Raw genomic sequence first — 9,580 nt, 5'->3', positions numbered from 1 at the left:
CTATATAGGAAGGAAGAGGTTCACAGTCTCATGGATTTAGCAGCCTGCGTAGCCTCAGGATCTTTCCCAATGTCCCCAGTTCTCCTGCTGGGCCAGCTGTGGTCTCTGAGAATGCTCAGTTCCCTGGGCTAGGCTGGCTTATGGGGCCCTCCCTCCTGGACCTGGGTCCATGTGACCAAGTGGCCAGCCAGCGAGAGAGCCCTGGGTGATGAGCATCTGGAAGTCAGCTTGCTTGTCTGCCCTAATCACAGCCCTGGACTCTACCCTCAAGTACCCTACTCACATGGTCCAAGAGGGAACCACTCTCCTGTCATTCCCTCCCCTTCTGCTCCCATCCTACCCACCCAGCTGTTCTGGGCAGGATCCTGTGGGCATGATGGAATCCTCCCTTTTCTCTACCATCCATCCCTTTGATCACCTAATCCTACAACTGCCCTCCAACCAAGGTGTTCTTTCTATATCAAAAAATCTGATCAGGCCATCACTCCTCTGTTTAAAACCATTCAACGGCTACCCACTGCCCTCAGGATAAAGACTAAAATTCTTAACAGGATTTACAAATTCTTCACCTGGCCCTTTTGAGATAAGAGGATTTATAATCTTTTCAAAGCCAACAAGCATCCTGAGACAATCTTAATTTTTGCAGCTGTCCAAGCTATTTAAGATTGATGAGGTCTGCACTAAGTTGTTAAATGGTGATTAATTTATCTGGCCTGAATGGCATGTGAATTCCAAGGGGATCATTTTTCTCTACCTTCCTTGCTGCACATTGGGACACAGCAAGGCCAGGACACCCTTCTTAGGTGACTGGGTAACCAGGTTCATTAAGGCAGTCAGCGCAGAGAAGAAGCAGAAAATGGGGAGGAGTTGTGTAAATGAAATTGCCGATAATACCAAAGGAACCCCAAGAGAGGTTCAGTCTCCCAACAATTGCAGCTTTGCTGCAACATGGCAGGGTGGGACAGGGGTAGGTTTGGATCTGGGCTGCTTTGCCATGGAAGTGGGTTTACAGGGCAGGGAGAGGCTTACCATCACTGAGCATCTTTAATTGACTTTGTCATTTTATTGAGAACTTACAAATTGAGTTATTCTTCATTGAGTTATATTTGGAAGCAGGTTCAATACATAATACAGTCGTCCCTCTAGAATTTCTGCTTTATGTCCACATGATGCAGCTTGTTCATTTCTGAATTCCTTTTAATGACAAAAACATTTGGAAGGAATGTAAATACTCAAAAAGGGGATGGCATGTAAACTATAGTTGGAACAATATGTGGCCATTTAAAAGAAGTGTTGTCCAGGAGGTGGAGGTTGCAGTGAGCTGAGATTGCACCACTGCACTCTAGCCTGGGCCATAGAATGAGACTCCTTCTCAAAAAAAAAAAAAAAAAAAAAAGGTAAACATAAATAAATTAAAGGAGGATTTTGGAGTCTTTGCAGCCACATGGAAAACCACACATGATGTCATACTAAGGGGAATGTAGAACACCATCAGTGCCAGGCGCGGTGGCTCGTGCCTGTAATCCCAGCACTTTGGGAGGCTGAGGCAGGCGGATCACGAGGTCAGGAGATCGAGACCATCCTGGCTAACACGGTGAAACCCCGTCTCTACTAAAAATACAAAAAATTAGCTGGGCGTGGTGGCGGGCACCTGTAGTCCCAGCTACTCGGGAGGCTGAGGCAGGAGAATGGCGTGAACCCGGGAGGCGGAGCTTGCAGTGAGCTGAGATCGCACCACTGCACTCCAGCCTGGGCGACAGAGCGAGACTCCGTCTCAAAAAAAAAGAACACCATCAGAACCCAGAAAGGTGGTGCAGCTATGTGAGATGGTGACAAGAACGTGGATTTTCTAGCTGGATAGACCAGACTGGGAGTTCAGTTTCCATTTCCCCCACTTACAAGCTGTGTGATCATCTGCAAGCTCATTAACTTCTCTGGGCTTTAGTTTTCTTCTTTTTTATTTTTGTTTTCCCTTTTGTTTTAAGCTCCTTACTATCATCATTGAATCTTTGCTTTTAAAATGTGGGCCAGGAGTGGTGGCACATTGCTGTAATCCCAATGCTTTGGGCAGCCAAGGAAGGAGGATCGCTTGAGGCCAGGAATTAGCCAGGTGTGGTGGCTCATGCCTGTAGTCCCAGCTACTCTGCAGGCTGAGGCAGTGGGTTGGGATGGGAGGGTCACATAAGCCCTGAAGTAAGAGGTTGCAGTGAGCTAATATTGTGACACTGCACTCCAGCCTGGGTCACAGAGTGAGACCTGCCTCTGAAAAAAGAGAAAGAAAAAGTAAAATATGGGTAAAACACAAGCTTGATTGTTTTCAGTATTGGATAAGGTAATTCATGAGGCTGGGCACAGTAGCTCACGCCTGTAATCCCAGTGCTTTGAAAGGTGGAAGCAGGCAGGTCTCTTTTATTTTCCCAGCTGTTTCAGTTATCTATTGCTATGTAACAAACTGGCCTGAAAGTTAGTGGCTTAAAACAACTACTTCATTATATTTCAGTTTTAAAATCAGAAATTTAGGCAAGTCTCAGCCATGGAATTCTTCTGCTCTTTGTGGCATTCACTAAAGCCACTCAATAGTCTATCTGATGACTGAACTGGTGTGGAGGGTCAAGATACCTTCCTTATTCATAGGGCTGGTACTGGGCTCATTTGAAACTCTTTAATTTTTTATTTTTATTTTTTGCTCTTCAGTCCTACCTGTGGCCTCTGCAGTATGGAGGTCTCAGTGTAAATGCATTTTTACATGGTGGCTCAGGACTTCTAGAGTGAGTGTCTGAAGGACAGGAAGGGGAAGCTGCCAGACTCTTAAGACCTGGGCCTGGAGAGTGGCACAGAATCACTTCTGCTGTGTTCTTTTTTTTTTTTTTTTTTTTTTTGACAGAGTCTCCCTCTGTCACCCAGGCTGGAGTGTGGAGTGCAGCCCTGCGATCTTGGCTCACTGCAACCTCTGCCTCGTGGGTTCAAGGGATTCTCCTGCCTCAGCCTCCCGAGAAGCTGGGACTACAGGTGTGTGCCACCACATTCAAATAATTTTTGTATTTTTAGTAGAGATAGGGTTTCACTATGTTGGCTAGGCTGGTCTTGAACCCCTAACCTCAAGTAATCCACCCACCACAGCCTCCCAAAGTGCTAGGATTACAAGCATGAGCCACCGCACCTGGGCTTACTTCTACCGTGTTCTATTGTTCAAGTGGTTACAGAGCCTGCCCAGATTCAAGGAGAGAGTACAGAGACCCCACATCTCCATGGGAGGAATGTTGCAGAATTCAGAGCTATTTTTAACCTACTTCAGCAACTGTCTGAAAGATATAATATTAATATTAACATTTGTTTTAAAGTTAAATATCAAAATGTTTCCCTGGGAAGATACCTGGCCATTGATTTATGGGGTGTGGTGGTTTCTTGGAGTCAGACAGAGCTGGTGTTCTTATGCCAGGCAGGCACTTAAATTTTCTGAGCTGCAATTTCCTTATCTCTAAAACGGGGATAATAATTTTGCTTGCATTTCATGATTGGTTTGATCATTTAAAAAATCATAGGCCAAGCACGGTGGCACATGCATATAATCCCAGCACTTTGGGAGGCCAAGGTGGGTGGATCACTTAAGATCAGGGGTTCGAGACCAGCCTGGCCAACATGGTGAAACCCCACCTCTATTAAAAATACAAAATTATCCAGGTGTGGTGTTGTGTGCCTGTAATCCCAGTTACTTGGGAGGCTGAGGCAGGAATCGCTTGAACCTGAGAGGCAGAGGTTGCAGTGAGCCGAGATTGCGCCACTGCATTCCAGCCTAGGCGACAGAGTGAGACTCCTCAAAACAATAAAATGAAACAAAATGAAAAGATAATACAGCTGGGTGGGGTGGCTCACATCTATTATACAATCCCAGCACTTTGGGAGGCTGAGGTGGGTGAATTGCTTGAGTCCAGGAGTTTGAGACCAGTCTGGCAACAACAACAACGAAACACGCCTGTAATCCCAGCACTTTGGGAGGCTGAGGCGGGTGGATCGCCTGACGTCAGGAGTTTGAGACCATCCTGACCAACATGGTGAAACCCTGTCTCTACTAAAAATACAAAAATTAGTTGGGCTTGGTGGTGCGCGCCTGTAGTCCCAGCTACTCAAGAGGCTGAGGTGGGGAGAATCGCTTGAACTGGGGAGGCAGAGGTTGCAGTCAGCCGAGATCACACCACTGCACTCTAGCCTGGGTGACAGAGCAAGACTCTGTCTTGAAAAAAAAAATGATAATATATGTAAAGTGTTTTTCTTTTATTTTTGAGTTGGAGTCTTGCTCTGTCACCCAAGCTGGAGTGCAGTGGTGTGATCTAGGCTCACTGCAACCTTCACCTCCCAGGTTCAAGCAAATCTCCTGCTTCAGCCTCCAGAGTAGTTGGGACTACAGGCAGCTGCCACCACACCGGGCTTATTTTTGTATTTTTAGTAGAGACAGAGTTTCACCATGTTGGCCAGGCTGGTCTCAAACTCCTGAGCTCAAGTAATCTGCCCACCTCGGCCTCCCAAAGTGCTGGGATTACAGGCATGAGCCACCGCACCTGGCCTTGTAAACTGTTTTTAAAACCATGTCTTCCCTTTCTGAAAATTTATCATTGACTATAGGGGCAAACCATTTGTCAAGTCTTTCTCTTGCCTAGATGGGACCCCTCTGCTAGTGTCCTCTGGTGGAAGGGCACCTAGTGATTGGCTGTGGCCCCAGGCAGAATCCTGCTGTCCAGGAGTCAGCCCACTTCCCCTTCAAGCATCAAGCAGACACATTTCTTCCGCAGTGAATGATGTACAGCAGAGCATTTTTAGAATCTTAACATTTTCCTGCTAAGAATCTTGCAGCACTGAGAAGTGAAGGGATTTACCCACAGTTGCTCACCAGTTAGAGGTGGAGCAGGACAAGAGTCCAGCCCTGTGCCTGGCTCATGCAGGGATAAGTTTTATTTTTATTTATTTATTTATTGAGACAGAGTTTCACTCTTGTTGTCCAGGCTGGAGTGCAATGGCGCGATCTCGGCTCACTGCAACCTCCGCCTCCTGGGTTCAAGTGATTCTCCTGCCTCCGGCTCCTGAGTAGCTGGGATTACAGGCATGTACCACCATGCCCAGCTAATTTTTGTATTTTCAGTAGAGTCGGGGTTTCACTATGTTGGCCAGGCTGGTCTCAAACTCCTAACCTCAGGTGATCTGCCCACCTTGACCTCCCAAAGTGCTGGGATTACAGGCATGAGCCATCACACCCAGCCAAGGATAAGTTTTATTATCTCTATCTTTTGAGATTTTAAATACATAAGTAGTTTAGAGTCTCCCACAGTTTGGGTTGAATTCATTAGAGACACCACCAGGGCCTGGAATTTTAAACTACAAATTCAACTGGATACATATAGGACTATTCAGGTTATCTATTTCTTCTTGAGTGAGTTTTGGTAGTTTGTGTCTTTCAAATAATTGATCCATTTCATTTAAGCTGCCAAATTTTTGGGTTGCAGTTGTTCGTAGCACACCCTTATTTGTCATAGTTTTGTAGTGCTTAAGCCGTGATTTTAACCCCATTCTCTCTGCCTCCAAGTTCTTTACTTTTAATCACTTTGTTCTATGGCAGCTGACTCCCCTTAGCTCACTGGAAAGGGAGATGATAGTTACCCTTTTCACAGATGAGAAAGCTGAGGATCAGAGAGGATGTACATCTAGTTAGAGGAAGGGTCAAGATTTGAACCTAGGCCTGCTGTGACTGCAGAGTCAGTTTCTTCTTTTCATCATGTACTATTGCCCAACCCTTCCACCCTTCACTCGTCTCAATATCTCTGCCTTGCCTCAGACAAGGAAGCTAAATCTCTGGGGGTTGGACCACCATGGGTATTTTGGGAAGCTCCCCGGGTGATTCTAACACACGGTCAAGGTTGAGGTGCATTGTTGGGCCTGCTCAGTCAGTGGGATCTGGCACAGCAGGCATACTGCAGTCAGCTCCTGAAGGATGAGTTGAGTTTGCCCAGCCACATGCCAAGTGTTACATGGGAGGCAGAGATGGCATAGGACTCAACTGGGTGGTTCCGCTCCCTGCAGTGTTGTCTGGGGTCATTTATGTGATGACATTCAAGTGGGAGCCTGTCTAGGGTGAGAATGACCAAGATAGGTTTCCTAACTTGTCTAGTGACTTAACTGGGGTGTCTGAAACAGCTGAGGGATGGCTAGTTCCCTTCCTCTCTATGTGGTCTCTCATCATTTAGTAGTCAGACCTGAGCTTTCTTACAAGACAACTGGTTCCCAAGAGGGCAAGAGTGAAAGCTGTGAGACCTCTTATGGCCCAGGCCTGGAACTGGCACAGTGTTACTTAGACTGCATTCCATTGGCATAACATGCCATGAGACCAGCCCCAGTTTGTCTTGCCAGACCCCTATTAACTCCAATAGGGATGGTATCATGTCCGAGAGGCCGAAGGAAAGCAAACAAGACACAGGATGTATTGGGTGAACTTAAATACAGCGATGCTCCAGTGGTGGCAGGCTGGATGGGAAAACAACTACCGTTTGTAAAAAGCATGCAGTTTATATAGCATTTGGGCACGGTGGCTGTAATCCTGGCACCTTTGGAGGCCAAGGCAGGTAGATAGCTTGCTCTATTTTTTTTTAATTAAAAAAAATATATATACACACACACAGAGCACATTTATTTTTGAGATGGAGTCTCACTCTGTTGCCCAGGCTGGAGTGCAGTGGCATGATCTTGGCTCACTGCAACCTCTGCCTCCCGGGTTCAAGTGATTTTCCTGCCTCAGTCTCTCAAGTAGATGGGATTACTGGTGCGCACCACCACGCTCAGCTATTTTTGTATTTTTAGTAGAGGCGAGGTTTCACCATGTTGGCCAGGCTGGTCACAAACTCCTGACCTCAGGTGATCCGCCCGCCTCGGCCTCCCTAAGTGCTGGGATTACAGGTGTGAGCCATGGCACCCAGCCTACACATAGCATTTTTATTTAGCAGCCTCCACCTGGCAACCTTCTTTTAACCCAAAACAAAGGGCGTTCATCCCCTGTACAGCCTGTGTTCCAAGGAATGGGCCAAGGATTCAAATGTCCTTCATTGATAATGAGTGAGTCTGTGGGTTGGCCACTCCTGGATTTCCTAGCTCGGACCGCCAAATGCACATTCTTCTTAGACCATAGGGTCATTCTCAGCGTATGCTTAAGTTAAGTTATTGGTGTCAGGTGTGTCTGCCATACAAAGTTCAAAAAGAAGAGAAATAAAATAAACTTCACCTCTAGTTTTTTGGGGTTTTTTTTCTTTTATTTTTATTATTATTATACTTTAAGTTTTAGGGTACATGTACACAATGTGCAGGTTAGTTACATATGTATACATGTGCCATGTTGGTGTGCTGCACCCATTAACTTGTCATTTAGCATTAGGTATATCTCCTAATGCTATCCCTCAACAGTCCCCAGAGTGTGATGTTCCCCTTCCTGTGTCCATGTGTTCTCATTGTTCAGTTCCCATCTATGAGTGAGAACATGCAGTGTTTGGTTTTTTGTCCTTGCGATAGTTTGCTGAGAATGATGATTTCCAATTTCATCCACGTCCCTACAAAGGACATGAACTCATCATTTTTTATGGCTGCATAGTATTCCATGGTGTATATGTGCCACATTTTCTTAATCCAGTCTATCATTGTTGGACATTTGGGTTGGTTCCAAGTCTTTGCTATTGTGAATAGTGCCGCAATAAACATACGTGTGCATGCGTCTTTATAGCAGCATGATTTATAGTCCTTTGGGTATATACCTAGTAATGGGATGGCTGGGTCAAATGGTATTTCTAGTTCTAGATCCCTGAGGAATCGCCACACTGACTTCCACAATGGTTGAACTAGTTTACAATCCCACCAACAGTGTAAAAGTATTCCTATTTCTCCACATCCTCTCCAGCACCTGTTGTTTCCTGACTTTTTAATGATTGCCATTCTAACTGGTGTGAGTTGGTATCTCATTGTGGTTTTGATTTGCATTTCTCTGATGGCCAGTGATGACGAGCATTTTTTCATGTGTCTTTTGGCTGCATAAATGTCTTCTTTTGAGAAGTGTCTGTTCATATCCTTTGCCCACTTTTTGATGGGGCTGTTTGTTTTTTTCTTGTAAATTTGTTTGAGTTCATTGTAGATTCTGGATATTAGCCCTTTGTCAGATGAGTAGGTTGCGAAAATTTTCTCCTATTTTGTAGGTTGCCTGTTCACTCTGATGGTGGTTTCTTTTGCTGTGCAGAAGCTCTTTAGTTTAATTAGATCCCATTTGTCAATTTTGGCTTTTGTTGCCATTGCTTTTGGTGTTTTAGACATGAAGTCCTTGCCCATGCCTATGTCCTGAATGGTAATGCCTAGGTTTTCTTCTAGGGTTTTTATGGTTTTAGGTCTAACATTTAAGTCTTTCATCCATCTTGAATTAATTTTTGTATAAGGTGTAAGGAAGGGATCCAGTTTCAGCTTTCTACATATGGCTAGCCAGTTTTCCCAGCACCATTTATTAAATAGGGAATCCTTTCCCCATTGCTTGTTTTTCTCAGGTTTGTCAAAGATCAGATAGTTGTAGATATGCGGCATTGTTTCTGAGGGCTCTGTTCTGTTCCATTGATTTATATCTCTGTTTTGGTACCAGTACCATGCTGTTTTGGTTACTGTAGCCTTGTAGTATAGTTTGAAGTCAGGTAGTGTGATGCCTCCAGCTTTGTTCTTTTGGCTTAGGATTGACTTGGCAATGCAGGCTCTTTTTTGGTTCCATGTGAACTTTAAAGTAGTTTTTTCCAATTCTGTGAAGAAAGTCATTGGTAGCTTGATGGGGATGGCATTGAATCTATAAATTACCTTGGGCAGTATGGCCATTTTCACAATATTGATTCTTCCTACCCATGAGCATGGAATGTTCTTCCATTTGTTTGTATCCTCTTTTATTTCGTTGAGCAGTGGTTTGTAGTTCTCCTTGAAGAGGTCCTTCACGTCCCTTATAAGTTGGATTCCTAAGTATTTTATTCTCTTTGAAGCAATTGTGAATGGGAGTTCACTCATGATTTGGCTCTCTGTTTGTCTGTTATTGGTGTATAAGAATGCTTGTGATTTTTGTACATTGATTTTGTATCCTGAGACTTTGCTGAAGTTGCTTATCAGCTTAAGGAGATTTTGGGCTGAGACAATGGGGTTTTCTAGATATACAATCATGTCATCTGCAAACAGGGACAATTTGACTTCCTCTTTTCCTAATTGAATACCCTTTATTTCCTTCTCCTGCCTAATTGCCCTGGCCAGAACTTCCAACACTATGTTGAATAGGAGTGGTGAGAGAGGGCATCCCTGTCTTGTGCCAGTTTTCAACGGGAATGCTTCCAGTTTTTGCCCATTCATTATGACATTGGCTGTGGGTTTGTCATAGATAGCTCTTATTATTTTGAGATGTGTCCCATCAATACCTAATTTATTGAGAGTTTTTAGCATGAAGGGTTGTTGAATTTTGTCAAAGGCCTTTTCTGCATCTATTGAGATAATCATGTGGTTTTTGTCTTTGGTTCTGTTTATATGCTGGATTACATTTATT

The sequence above is a fragment of the Pan paniscus genome, chromosome 2 (assembly GCF_029289425.2).
Source record: "Pan paniscus chromosome 2, NHGRI_mPanPan1-v2.0_pri, whole genome shotgun sequence".
Lineage (NCBI taxonomy): Eukaryota > Metazoa > Chordata > Mammalia > Primates > Hominidae > Pan > Pan paniscus.
Note: the sequence above shows the minus strand (reverse complement) of the source record.